Below are 12,011 nucleotides of genomic sequence, written 5' to 3'. Positions count from 1 at the left end.
ATTAGGATTTTCTATGTATATAATCATATAGTCTCATAATACATTTGTGTTTCCTTCTTTTCAATCTTTATTACTTTGCTTCTTTTTAACAACCTTATTTCTTCAGCAGGACCTGCATATGATATTAATAGGTTTCTTTGCAGATGCCTGTTGTAAGATTGATTTAGTTACTCTGTAGTTATAGTTTGCTAAGAGATTTTTTAAAATCCTGAATTGATGTTAAATTTTGTTAACGTTTTCTGCATACACTGAGATGTTCATAAGATACCACTAATCAACACCACTAAATTTATTAACATAGTGTATCGGGGATACCTTATTTGCATGACTATAAAGGCTAGTTTTGGTAAGATAATAGAACCAACATAGACACTAATCATATCTACAAACAATATATTGTTGTTTTATAATTTGCATGCAAGCAATCTTATCAAAGGTGTGAGCAGAAAAATTCCTGGAGGAACTAATCAGAATACGGGAGTATAAGATCTCTTATCTTACACTCCATGACAATTGCTCCCACTGAAATCTGCACAGTGTGCTCTCTCTTTTCTGTTCTCCTTCTGGAAGGTCTAGTTTTTGGAATTTGCTCTCATGAGGGATTTCTTATTGGATTCAATCTAGAGCAATGGCCTAGGAAGCTACCAGGGAGAAAGCATTTGATATATTTTTAAAAAGGCCCCGAGTCTTTATCCCCCCAAGACATTGCTATTTACTATGGTCTGAATGTTCGTTCCCCCAAATTTATATGTTGAAATCCTAATCCCCAAGGTGATGATATTAGGACGGGGGGGAGGGGTGTGCTGTGGGAGGTGATTAGGTCATGGGTACATAGCTTTTATGAATGGGATCAATGCCCTTATAAGAGAGGTCTGAGAGAGACCTCTCACCCTTTTAACCAGGTGAAGACACAGTAAGAAGATGCTGTGTGTGTTCGTCTATTTTCACATTGCTATAAAGAACTACCTGAGACTGGGTAATTTATAAACAGAAGAGGTTTGACTTACATTTCTGCATGGCTGGGGAAGCCTCAGGAAACTTACAATCATGGCAGAAGGCAAAGGGGAAGCAGGCACCTTCTTCACAAGGCAGCAGGAGAGAGAGTGAGTGATGGGGGAGCTGCTAAACACTTTTAAACAATCAGATCATGTGAGAACTCACAATCACGAGAACATCGTGGGAAACTGCCCCCATGATCCAGTCACCTCCCACCAGGTCCCTCTCTTGACGTAGGATTACAATTTGAAATGAGATTTTGGGGGGACAGAGAGCCAAACCATATCACTGTGTATGAGCCACAAATTCAGCCTTCACCAAACACTGAATCTGCTGGCAACAGAAGGCTTTATGCTTCATAGCCTCCAGAACTTTGAGAAATAAATTTGTGTTATTTATAAGCCACTTAGTTTATGGTACTTTGTTATAGCAGCCCAAATGGCCTAAGGCATTAATGGACCATCATAGGCACTCACCTAAGGGCTTTTACCTCTACCCTAAAGGAGTATGCGTGTCAAGGAGAATGAATGTGTATAAATAACAACATTTGGTCCACAAAAATCAAATTATTCTATTTTGGAGATTTGTTTGTTATGGTAGGATAATCTTGTAATAAATGTAAGTAATTTGAGAAGGCTACCTTTGATCAGTTTTCTGTTTATTACAAGGAAATCAGTAGAGTAAATACAAAAATCAGTAGCTCACTGTAGATCTTAGACAACTACTACTTTGGTAAAAGTAAATAAATGTTGCTATTAGGATAGCTTCTGTTTCTTTTTGATTATTTCAACTGCTCAGGAAGTTGTATGTTCTTGTGTAACCCTTTGCCACAGTTCCTCCCCTTTAGTGCCTGTAGTAAGAATCATCCATCCTGAACTTTTTGACTTTTTCTTTGTCTGTTTCCTATTTTTAATAAAATGTATTTACTTGGTTTCCTATTTATATGCATTCCTGTAAAATGACAGAAGACAATCAGATAACCAAAGCTGCTTTATTTATAGCTAGAAAAATCTTAACATAGGCTCTTTATGTACCTAAATGTTACAAAAGAAAATAATGAAAATATCATAAACCCTAGGAGGTAGCTAATTCTGTTAATATAATAATTCATGTATAAATAGTGCATAATGTGCGAACCAGGCTTTTAAAATTAGAATTAGTCTAATGATGGTTCAACTTCCTCATCTGTGAAACCAGCATAATGATAATATCTCTCCTGTAAGTTTGCCATAGCAATACAATGAGACGACACATAAAACGCTTTTCTAGTGTTGTGCCATGGTAAATACTGAGTAAACATTAGTTGGATTATAATTATTTCTAGACATTTAGCAGTTTAAGAATATGTAGATTGAAGTAAAGGGATCAGAGTGTAAACCTTTTTTGAGGTTAAAACATAAGGAGAAAAATACTAATTCCTAAAAGTAAACTTTTACAGTAGTGGTTTTTTCATCCTTTGTAGTTAGTACTACCCCTTTGGGCAGTATATAATGTGTTGTATTACATGTTTCAAGAGTGCTTTATAGCATCCATTGGTCATATTTCATTAACAAAGGTATAGTTTTACAAAAAGAAACTCTTAACTTGAGAGAACATGAGAGGCAAGGTCATAAAGAAGAGCAGGGCCCCCCATAAATCAATTAAGGGTGATAGCTGGGCAAATGGGAACCAGAGGAGAGAGAGTGATGGTCTCTGCAATGCAGGCTAAAACACTTCCAAGAACTGAGTAATCCACATTTCAACATTCTCAAATAGTACATACTAATTTTTATAAATGTCATCTTGATGAATGCCTTTGTTCCAACACAAAAATCCCTAGACTGTCATGATGAAGGTGCGAAACACAAGGAATTGATAAAGTGCAAATCCACATGGGGTAGATAGACACGTAATCATACTAAGACCATACAATATGACTAAGATGCTTTGACAGCTTGGAGAAAGATACCAAGTTTTGCTTGGGGGCTTTGGCAAGGACTGCATGGAGGAGGTGACACTGCATCAGATTGTAAAGCCTAAGTAGAAGTCATGGAGTAGTAAATTGGGGGCTCTGGGAAAATTTATGTTTACTAAACTTGGCCTACATGTTGTTTTGCGGTATTGTGGTCAGTGTTTCATGAATATTGCCTTACTTGAACCCTGTGATCATCATATGGCTGGATATCTTATCCCGATTTTACTGGTTTTGAAATTAATGGTCATAAATAACAAAGGCTCAAGTTTACACAGTTTGATAGAGGCAGATGTGACCTCTGAATCAATGGTTGCATGACTGCATGTTTCTTCTACTTCAAAACACTGCTCTGAGAACATTCTAGGAAAAGAGCCTAGAGTAGTAAAGTTATGTCATTTTGGAAAAAATGGCAAACTGAAGAATGAGTAAGTAGGTCAGTGTCACTAAAGCATGTAGTTTTAGGAAAGGAAGAAGGTGCTGCAAAGAAATGAAGTTGAAGGATTTTCTCATATTCCATTCTCTGAAAGGCTTGTTCTTTAATTTCAGGATTTATATTCACTCGCACCTACTCACTTATTCAACCAACACCTTCTCTTTTCATACGCACCATCCACACATCATATCATCAAGCTACAATCCCGTGTTTATAGGTTTATTCTGTTTTTTCTCTTTTATTCTTACTATCATCTTTGTCTTTATGAAAGAATTATCCTAGTCATAGAGGTTTTTATCCCAATATTTAGAATACAAAGTATAGGCATTCTGTTTCCCAGACTCCATCTTATAATGTTGAAGTTAAGAATGAACCTTAAATTAACCAATTGTAACTGATCTGTAGGCATTCATGTCTCTTAGAAGCCAGCTTTTAAAATTTGATTTACATTTCTGTTGAAAAGAATTCTGGTCAAAATAAATTAAAGCCCAAACTTTCTAGTTCAAAATTCATTGCCCTATTTTTCAGCAGTGGTGTTCCATTTCACATAAAGACGGTTTGGGTGGCTCTAGTCCTGATCTAGGCTGGTTATTGAAAGTCCCATGACATCGTTTTAAAAAGAACTGGAAGTGTCAAACCTAGAGTTTTGGTCACATTCCAGGTTAGATCATTAGGTTCAGCCTCTTAAATCCTCTCTGTGGCTTCTGATGGTATTCTGGCTTGTTTTCTGAGACTTCTCCTTGATGGTTGAGAAGCTCTCTTCAATAGTCAAGTGCACGCATATACTTGTCTTTGGTACGAAGATCCAAGTGAGCAGGTCTATAGATTAAGGAGAGTCCCACAAAATTCTCTTATTGTAGTAAGAGAGGAATCTCTGGGAATCCTTTTGTTCTGGCAATCTATTGCTATGTAACAAATCACCCCAAAACTTAGTGGTTTCAGATAATGACAGAGTTTATTTTACTTGAGTTTCTACAATCTATGTGAGGTTCGTGTAGACAAATATTTCTGCTCTACTTGGCATCAATTGTATTATTCCAAAAGTTGGGGACTGGAATCATCTGTGGTCCAGTCACTTGCATGTCTGGCAGGTGATGCTAGCTGTTGGCTGGGACCTCTGGTGGAGCCTTTGGTCAAAACATCTCGACATGGCCTTTCTGTTTGGCCACTTGGGTTTCTCACAGCTTGGCTGTTGTGTTTTATGTGTGATTATCCTGAGAGGGAGTCAAGTTGAAACTGAATCATCTTTTTTTCTAACTTAGCCTTGGGAATTATGCGAACACAACTTCTGCAACATTCTGTTCATTTGGAGTCATTATGTCCCATCCATATTCGGGGAAAGGGAATTACACGTTACCTTTTGAAAGACAGCATGTCAAAACACTTGTGGATATATTTTAAAACACTGCATTTACTTTCTCGTCTCCACTTAAAATGAGAAAATGGAGCATCAGAGAGTGGCAGAGCTGTGATTAGATCTCAGGCTGTCTAACTTTGAATTGATTTTTTTTCTCAATGTTAAATGTATTTGTGAACATTTTAAATTTCTTTTATGATAAAGAACTTACACTATTTTGTCGAATTAGGCATTGTCAAATCATGAGCTATAGGCCAAATCTGTACTGTTTGTTTTTGTGAGTAAAGTTTTATTGTGACACAGCCATCTTTTAAAATTTCTATATTTTCTATGGCTGCTTGTTATTCAATATTGCAAGCAGAATAGTTGCAATAAAGACTTTATGGGCTACAAATCCTAAAATATTTACTATTAGTCACTTTACAGAAAATACAGGCCAACCCCTGCTTTAGATTGTCAATCTATTGTACACATGATTTCTGAGCTTGAGGAGATGGGCCACTGGCCTAATGCTAACGGAACAGCAGGGTGCTAGACTGATGGAATTCTAAAACTACTAACCTTTGGTCCCAGAGACCAAAGCGTCTGGATAGTTGGACTAAATATACCAAGTTGTATAAAATGAAAAAGAGGTTTATAAAAACCACATTTGTTTTGTCAGTCAGGGTTCAATCAGAGTAGAAGAACCAGCAGGGATTATCCACAGAGACTTGACCTTGTGCAATTTTGGGAGGCGATTCAATAATAATATGGGAGGCTCTTTTCTTCTCTATCAGCCTGAAGTCATCACAGCAGGCATTTAAGAAGGAAACCGTGGACAAAGTGGAACCTGACAGTCTGAGCTAGAACCCAGGAGAAAAACTGGGACTTTCTGGATGAGTTGGCTTATGAAGATGAACTGGAACCCATGTCCACCTCTTACTAAGAAGTAACCCTTGATAACATGGGTGTCCTGTAGAAGGCAGTCCCCTTTTTTATTCACCTGGCCCAAGAGATGCGGAAGAAGGAGCTACAGCAGGAACAGGGGATTATACAGGAATGAAACTGAATGTTGCCACCAAGGTAAGTTGGCAGGTAGAACTTGACTGTGTAGTTACTGTATCTCATACCCAGCTCCAGCCTCTGGAGTATAAAAATAATCCAATGCGACTTCACTTCTGTCTTCTAAATCTCACACCAGGTGCCTCTTGAGGCCCATACTCACAAGAATCATGTGGGGAAGATAATATGAGAAATGGAGATCATCCAATTGACAAAATACACATCTGTCACATCATGAAAATATTGCTATATACAGGGAGCTCCATGTCTTATTGAATAGTGTTCCACAGACATCTCAGAGTCTATACATACTCACCAAACTGACCCTGATCTTCTATATCATGACCCTGATTTTCTATATCCCATGCTTGATGATAGTGCCACATTAACTCAGTTGTCCAGGCCAGGAACCTGGTAATATTTGAAGAGTTTTCCTTGTTCTCCAGCCAGTTGTCTCAAGTGCCACTTCTACCTCTTAAGTGTGTATCAAATTGATTCCTTCCTTGCTACTGCTCCTACTTTAGCCATTGCCACTCCCCATGAGATTACTGCGTTGACATGATGGGGCTTTCCTGGTTACTAATCTTAAACTCCTTCAGTCAACTTCCCCACTACTCTCTGAGTAGAAAGTCTAAAATACAGATATCATGACCTCCCCCCAACCACCACCCTGAAAGTCATTTTATGTCTCCTTGTATTATTGAACACAATGTCTCAATTCAACATGGTATACAAAGCCATCCATAATTTGAACAACATCCTCTCTCTCCATTTCTCACATTTAGATTATGTCCTGGCCCACGCTATCCTTTCATAAGTCTACCAACACTCCACATTCTTTCACATCCCCATAGTTTGAATGTGCTGTTTAATCTGTCTTCTCCAAGCATTTGTACTTCCTGCCAAACACACATACTTTCTTCTCCAGAATAACTCATATTCATTCTTGAAGACTTGATTCAAGTTTTTTCTCCTCTAGGTGCCTTCTACAAACTTTCTTTCCTCTGCTCCAATTTGGGAAGTGCTGTTCCCTCTATACTCTCATCAACCATAGCAGCCTAGCCTACGTCTGTTATAGATTTGTCATACCTTGTTGTAATTAACTGTAGGTTTATTAATAATGATAGTAATGATAATTATGGTATCTGTAGGTAATTGAATATGAACCTCTGTGTTAAAGTTGTACCAGAAAGCCATGCTTGGAGTCCAAAGCTTCAAGGTGGCTCTTCTTATCAGAGACTCGGGAGACTTGGACAGGAAGGAAATTTTTTGGCAAAGCTAACTGGCAGTCCCCATGGGCTGTTTCTGGTTTGGACAACGCCCTTGCATGAGAGTTTGGTGCTTGATTGGATCACACCTTTTGGTGCCGGCCCTGTCATCAGACTATGGGAGGATCACAGATAGCACCCCAATCCTGCCATTCAACACTGCCCCATTGTGCTCAAATACAAGCTTATCGCCTGTACTTGGATATGTTCTTTCTTCAAAGACCACTTGGTCCATTACATGTGCTGACTGCCAGTGGGCCTACCTTCCTTCTGGGCACCGTAAACAATATCATTTAATTCTTAAAGCAAACCCATTAAGTGGGTAGCGTTATCATCTCTATTTTAAATGTGAAAACTGGCCAGAGTTGACATAATTTGCCTACAGTTATATGCCTAAGAAGAGAGGCTCAAACTTGACTTTTAACTCTGTGTCATTAGTGCCTCAAACAGAGTCTGGCTAATAAGAGGCACTCATTAAATATTTACAAAGTTTTGGTTAAATAGGAGGAATAAGTTTTTTAAATCAATTGCACAGCATGGTGACAATAGTTAATGTAATGTATATTTCAAAATTGCTATGAGAGTGGATTTTAAATATTCATAGCACATGCAAACAACATAAGTATGTGAGGTTATGGATATGTTAATTAGTTTGATTTAATTATTCTATAATGTACACATACCTCAAAACATCACATTGTACCCTGTACATATATATAATTATTTTTCGTCAATTAAAAAACTTTAAAAAGATTAATGAATGAACAAGTCAGTGAATGTTAATTTCAATCTTTTAACATGGTCCTTAGGTTTTAATACCTTAAATCAGAAAAAAGGCCTTCAAGCTGGTAATACTAGTCTTTATAAAAACCTGGTGGGAGGCCTATTTTTGGCAGGCAGACCATTCAACTATCTTGGATTACACCGTACAGAGTGTGCACTCTGAGTTCATATGAAGGGCCACCCTTCCAGGAACTGAGACTTTTGTTCTCAAAACATCCCAAACACTGATGATTACTGCCAGTTCTGGCTGAATTACAATGTCATTACTTAATCCAAATGTCCAAACCGTAGCCACATTTTATGGTGAATGGATAATAAAATGATTGATATTTTAGATATTACCAAAATATAAATTGCATTAAAAATTTAAGAACACAAAACTACATTAACAATTGGAAAAGATAAAAGTACAAGTTAGGAAAATGAAATAAAACATATCTTAAACATATGTGTTAGGAAGATGTTATAAGAGAAAGAATGGGAAATCAGTTTTCATCCATTAGAATGGCTAAACTCAAAAAGAAGGTATGCTGCACACATTGATTATTCTTTTCTGCCACCTAGCACCCAAACTCTCTCTGTACAGTTTGATGAACTCATACCTTATGAGTTCTGGTGGGAGGCATAGACTGCCTCCTACCACAAAAGTTGAAAACTTTTAGATGCTACATTTTGCAGTTTCCTATGTAGTATGATTTAGACTCCTTCAAGTAATATGAGAAACAGACATGGTACCTTTGATGGAAAAGCAAACTTTTTTCCTACTCTCTATTCTCAACACTACACTTCACTCTGGTCACCAAAATTGGTGTGAGTTTTTCCCGGACACCAGCTTGGAGTCCTCTAATTCACCCAGCTATCTACTTGGAATTAGTGTCTGATTTCATAGGTCGAAGGCTCAGTTCCTCAAGACTCCCCCCAACTTCAGATGCCAATCACATGCTCCAGGCTTTGGCCTGTGCTTCTGAACAACCAACTATAAATTGGGGTTTCCATGACCTCCTTCTTGGGTTCAATTAATTTGCTATAGTGGTTCACATAACTCAGGGAAACATTTTATTTACATTTATCCATTTTTTAATAAAAAATACTATAAAGCAAACAGATGATCCACCAGGTGGAAGAAATGCATAGGCAAATGTATGTGGAAAGAGGTACAGAGCTTCCATGCCTCTCTGGGTGCATCATCCTCCAGGAACTACCACTTATTCAGCAGTCTAGAAGCTCTCTGCACCGTGATCTTTAGTTTTTTATGGATGCTTTGGTACATAGACATGATTAGTTAAATCACTGGCTGTTAGTGGTCAACTCTACCTTTTGCCTTTCTCACTTCTCCAGAGATTGGGGGCTGAGATGGAAAGTTCCAACACTCTAATCACGTGATTTGTTCTTCTAGCAGCCAACCAACCCCAATCATGAAGCTATGCAGGTACCCACCAAGAGTCACCTCATTAGAACAGAGGATGCTTCTATTGCCTAAGAAATTCCAAGGGATTTAGAAGTTCTTTGTCAGACACTCTTAGCACTCAGGAAATCATAAAGGTCTTAGGAGCTCTGTGCCAAAACTGGGCTCAAAGACCAAATATTAGAGCAAAAGATTGTCTTAGCATCCCTATCTATGAAGGTATTAGGAGCTCTGTCTCAGGAACCAGGTGCAGATACCAAATATATATTTCACAATATCACAGTAAGAAATTCTCAGCCAGGCACAGTGGCTCATGCCTGTAATCCCAGCACTTTGGGAGGCTGAGGCAGGCAGATCACCTGAGATCAGGAGTTTGAGACCAGCCTGGTCAACATGGCGAAAACCCATCTCTACTAAAAATACAAAAATTGGCTGGGCATGGTGGTGCATGCCTGTAATCCCAGCTACTTGGGAGGCTGAGGCAGGAGAATAGGTTGCAGTGAGCCAAGATTGCGCCATTGCACTCCAGCCTGGGCAACAGAGCAAGACTCGGTCTCAAAAAAAAAAAAAAAAGAAAAAAGAAAAAAAATTCTCGAGGCGGTTTGTTTGGTGCAGAATTGGTAGCAGTGTCAGTTTTTATTTTCCATGATTTTGAAATGGTCTCGTTTGTTTTGTCATTGAGTTAATTTATTAAAAATTGAGAAAATAAAGGCTGGGCACAGTGGCTCATGCCTGTAGTCCCAGCACCTTGGGAGGCTGAGGTGGGCAGATCACGAGGTCAAGAGATCGAGACCATCCTGGCAAACATGTTGAAACCCTAAAAATTCAAAAATTAGCTGGGTGTGGTGGTGCGCACCTGTAGTCACAGCTACTCGGGAGCCTGAGGCAGGAGAATCGCTTGAACTGGGGAGGCGGAGGTTGCAGTGAGCTGAGATTGCGCCACTGCGCTCCAGCCTGGTGACAGAATGAGATTTTGTATTAAAAAAAAAAAAAAAAAATTGAAAAAATAATACTTGTGTGTGTTCCTGGGGTATATGGTGATGTTTCCATACACATAGTACATAGTGATCAGATCAGGGTAATTAGCATATTCATCATCTCAAACGTGTATTTTCTGATCACTTTTATGCCATGGCTTGACTATTGTTCAGACTATTTGTCCCTAAATCTGGTTCTTCAGCCTCCCTAATGATTCTGTGAGCTACTGATCATCCTTTAACAGCCTTTTTATGATTAAGTCACCCAGGATAGTCTCTGCTGCTTACATCTTCACAGGAAGAAGAGATCTCTAGACATGGAGCAGCTGTCTTGTGGATATGAGGGAAGAGCCAAATCGACTCCAAATCGGTTAACACAGAGAACTAAAACTATGGAGCTACTGAATGAACCAGCTATGGAATTGCCTGTGTGTGGACATTCAGATGGACATGCCAGATAAAATTCTGGACTGGTAAGAGTGTGGGGAAATTGTCAGTCTTAAGCAGTGCTGATAGAGGTGTGAATTGGTAAAACAATTTGAAAAGTAAATTGCTAGATTTTATAAAATTAAAAAAAATATATATTCTCTGACCCAGTATTATCTATTTTGGGAATCTGTTTTACAGATTAAAAAAGCACTAGATTGTCGTGTACGAAATACATGTATGTCATATACAGTTATATATATAAGCCATATATATTCATATACATGATTATGTGTCGATTAAAATACCTGAAGGGATGGTCAATATAAAGAGTATCATCCAATTTTTAAAGAAGACAGGAATAAAAACCCCTCTGTGCTTTTTTTGGGGATCTATTTGTATGGAGTAGGTAAACACACGGAAAGATAAATATCAAACTGTGGCCCTTGGTTACTTCAAGGGCGTGAGTTTATAACAAGAAAGTGGAAGCAGATAACATTAAAGTTTTCCCTATATGACTCAGTATTATTTGAGTCATTTCAATAAGCATGCATTATTTTTTACATAAAAAAACATGCGGAGTGGAAAAGCTTTTTCTGAACACTATCATTATGTCACGCTAATAAGTGAGTTTTAGGAAGCAGCATAGTCCAGTGGTTATGAATACAAGATTGGAGTAACTTCTGGATTTAAATACTGGACTTTTAGTAATGGTGGAGCTTGAGCAGAATACTTTCTCTTTAAGTATAGCTGTCCTCATTTACAAATGGAGATGGTGATATCTGTTCGTCCCCTGCCTTCTACTGCCTGCTGTAGGACAATTTCCCACTCCTTTCAGCAATCCTTCATTGAAGAGAGGGGCCACAAAGGCAAAGGAATGTTAGCTAATGGGCACTATAGCAATTTTCTTTTTTTTTTTTTTTTTTTCTTTTTGAGACGGAGTCTCGCTCTGTCACCCACACTATAGCAATTTTCTAAAGACTTTATTTCTTTTGGAGCAATTTTAGGTTCACAGAAAAACTAAGAGGCAGGTGCAGAGATTTCCCATATACTTCCTGCCTGACATGCGTAGTCTCCTGCATTATCAACATCCTCCACCAGAGTGATACATTTGTTACAATTGGTAAACCTGTATCAACACATCACAATCACCCAAAGTCCATAGTTAATATTAGGGTTTACTCTTGGTGTTGTGCATTCTATGAATTTGGGCAATTGTATAGAGACATGTATCTATTATCATAGTATCACACAAAACATTTCCACTACTTTAAAAACTCTGTGTCTGCCTATCAACCCTCCCAAACCATCATAGTAACCTATTTCATGAGAGGCCTACAGCCTATTACCTTGCTGTGTGGAAGGAAAACT

General features: G+C 38.2%; 1 protein-coding gene across 1 annotated transcript in view; it reads left to right on the top strand.

Moving 5' to 3' along the window:
* N6AMT1 (N-6 adenine-specific DNA methyltransferase 1) overlaps positions 1–11,555 on the top strand; it is a 349,821-nt gene extending 338,266 nt beyond the window's left edge. The window contains exons 12-13 of the transcript XR_004183359.1: positions 5,517–5,802; positions 10,513–11,555. The gene's annotated coding sequence lies outside the window, so the exon portion shown is untranslated. The remainder of the gene's footprint in view (positions 1–5,516; positions 5,803–10,512) is intronic.
* The last annotated feature ends 456 nt before the right edge of the window (positions 11,556–12,011 follow it).

The sequence above is a fragment of the Papio anubis genome, chromosome 4 (assembly GCF_008728515.1).
Source record: "Papio anubis isolate 15944 chromosome 4, Panubis1.0, whole genome shotgun sequence".
Taxonomy (NCBI): Eukaryota; Metazoa; Chordata; class Mammalia; order Primates; family Cercopithecidae; genus Papio; species Papio anubis.
This window is presented reverse-complemented; position numbering and strand designations above follow the sequence as displayed.